Genomic DNA, 3,296 nt, shown 5'->3' on the forward strand with positions numbered 1-3,296 from the left:
TGTGTGATGCCTCACAATGCCCTCATCACTGCAGAGCCTATCAAACTCGCCAAGACAAAACTCCATACTATTGTCAGTTCTCAAACGTTTTATTTTCTTACCAGTCTGATTCTCAATCAAAGTTTTAAACTGTTTGAATGTATTAAAGGCGTCACTCTTATGTTTCAACATATACACCCAAACTTTACGAGAGAAATCATCGATAATACTCATAAAATATCAAAAACCACCTTTAGAAGTTACCTCTGCGAGACCCTAAAGATCCGAGTGAAAATAATCCACCGTGCCTTTGGTGCGATGAACAGCTGTACTGAATTTTACCCTGCACTGCTTGCCGTAAACACAATGCTCACAGAAATCCAGCTTCTCAATTTTCTGGCCACATAGCAAACCCTGTTTGCTCAAAACTGTCATCCCCCTCTCGCTCATATGCCCAAGGCGCATATGCCACAAACGAGTCAAGTCTGAATCTGAAACCTTGGATGAAGCAACCGCTGCTGCAGCACCTATAACTGTACTGCCCTGGAGTGTATAGAGGTTACCACGCTTCTGACCCTTCATCAGTACTAATGCACCCCTTGAGACTTTCAAAACTCCACCTTCACCGAGGAATTTGCAACCATGAGAATCAAGAGCACCCAGGGATATAAGATTTTTCTTCAAATCTGGAACATGTCAAACCTCAGATAAAGTCCTAACAATACCGTCATGCATCCTAAGCTGAATCGTTCCTGAACCAACAGTCTTACAGGCCATGTTGTTGCCCATCAAAACTGTACCACCATTGACCGCCTCATAAGTAGAAAACCACTCTCTATGCGGACACATATGGTATGAACATCCAGAATCTAGAACCCACTCGGTATTAGAGCGAGAATCGCCCTCTGTAACTGATAACACATTATCTGACTCATTTGAATTTTCAGCAATTCCAGCAATTACTTTACCCCCTTTCTGGTCTTCTTTTTCCTTCTCCTTGAGTTTTAAACAGTCATTTTTCCAGTGCCCGGGTTTCTTGCAATAATTGCACTTTCCCTTCTTCTTACCTGGTGATCTGGATCTTCCCCTATTACTCGACTCCACCCTTTCTGTTGTTCTTCCCCTAACAAACAAACCCTTCGCATGTGCATCACCCTCACCTGACACTTTTTTCCTCAATTCTTTCGAATATAGGCTGGCCTTAACATCCTCCATGGATATCGTGTCTTTGCCATACAATAGGGTTGTAACAAAGTGCTCATACGAAAGTGGTAAAGAACATAGCAAAATTAGGGCTTGGTCCTCATCCTCAATTTTACTATCAATATTTTTCAGATCCATAATAATACGATTGAACTCGTCTAAATGATCTTTAACAGGTATACCTTCTCGCATACGAAACGTATAAAGACGTTGTTTGAGATATAACCTGTTGGTGAGCGACTTCGTCATATATATGCCTTCCAACTTCAGCCAAATTCCTGCTGCTGAAGTTTCTTCTTCCACCTCGCGAAGAACGTCATCTGCCAGACTCAACTGAATAGAACTCGGAGCTTTGGCATCCGTATCATCCCAATCTTCCTCTTTAATTCCAGAACTAGTCTTGCCTAACAAAACCTTGTGCAATCCTTGTTAGGTTAACAGCGCCTTCATCTTTACTCTCCAAAGACTGAAACTGCTGCTCTGCCCATCAAACTTCGCAATCTCGAATTTAGCCGCCATAGCCACAATCGGAAACGAAATCCTAGTTTTTGCAACCTAAGGCTCTGATACCAGTTTGTTGTAACGAACGCTATGAACGCAAGCTAAGATAGAGAAATTAAAAACTAAACAAGAAATCACAAAGACACAAGATATACGTGGTTCCCCAAGATGGGTACGTCCACGGGCGAGGAGAGAGAGGATTCACTAACCAACGTGAAGAAGAGATACAAAGAGCCGGCTATAATTCGTAACTCTAGAAAGGCCACAATATGAAAGCCCAAAAGATACTTTAGAAGTTCCCCAAAAGCCTTATTTATAATAGGCTACAAAAACGGGAACAACATAATTAACCAATGTGGGACTAAAGAATACAAGACATTCCCAACAGAATCTAATCGAAAGCAGACTCAAGCCATCTGATACTTCAGCTCGTAGGGATCTCATATATAGGACTCACTCTTAAAGTGCTTCGTTATTCCCCCCCAGGTGACGTACTCTGATTCCCCAACTACATACATATGTGGTTGACAATACTTGTGAACTCATCGAGTTATCCGCTGTATGAGAAACTCCTTCATGTTGGAGCACATGTTCTTCTTTTCATGACCTCACATACTTTTACCACCAGTTCACCTGCTTGGTGTTGCAATATTTGAAAATTTCGGTTGTCTCAATGGCAGTTCATTCTATCGTTTTCGGAATTCAAAAAGTATGCGATCAATGATCGTCATCTAGATTTCGTCATCTAGATTTTCCTTTGGTACACGGTATGTCCTCTACTTGCGGGGTGAGGCTGCATTACATTCAACGCTATTTAGATCCCGCCATGGAGGAAGCCTTTTACGCTGGATTAGCCCTTTTAGATAGTAGGTCTTCTCCATTGAAATCTAATTTTTCACCCTGCACAACTATTTGTTTCTTGCTTGTCTTCTGATGACACAACTATTGTTCGCCCTACTTTTTTTATGCTTTAAACTTATTCTATCTGTATATATCTAGAGGATCTGGATAGAAACTTTGAGGAGTTGAGTTTTTCTTTCCCCTTGGTTTTTAGTTCTCATTTTCGTTCATCTTCATTATTGACGGCTCCTAGTCTCTACAATAACTCTTGCAAGTCGCTAGTTTCAAGATTAAGCACACCTACATTTTTTCCAAAGAGTAAATACTAGTATTAAATAGTGAGAGAGAGACTTGGCAAGGAATCCGTGCAATAATAAGGTTTTCTATTTTTTTCCTGATCCACGGACACTTTTTGACAAAAAAAAAAAATTTTGGATGCCCATAAATGTTGCTCTCATTTCTGTCTCTGGACATTCTCAAACAAATTCAGGTTTGCAAAATCTTCAGTGAGCGTAGCAATGGTCTTGATTTCAGAACAAATTCAAATCCAATCCATCAAACTAAACCCATTTCGATAAAATCTATTGGCATGAATGAAGTGGCAGATTTGGCAAAGTCAGAGTTGCCACCAAAGATGGTTTCCCTTTTCTAACACCACCTTTGCCTTACAGTTGGAATACCACTTTGCCATATATATTTTTCCTAAATTTTAACTTTGGCAGCCTAAATCGCTCATGGGTAGGCTTGCTACAAAAAAATGCAAAACCCAAAGG

This window comes from Rhododendron vialii, chromosome 4a (genome assembly GCF_030253575.1).
Source record: "Rhododendron vialii isolate Sample 1 chromosome 4a, ASM3025357v1".
Lineage (NCBI taxonomy): Eukaryota > Viridiplantae > Streptophyta > Magnoliopsida > Ericales > Ericaceae > Rhododendron > Rhododendron vialii.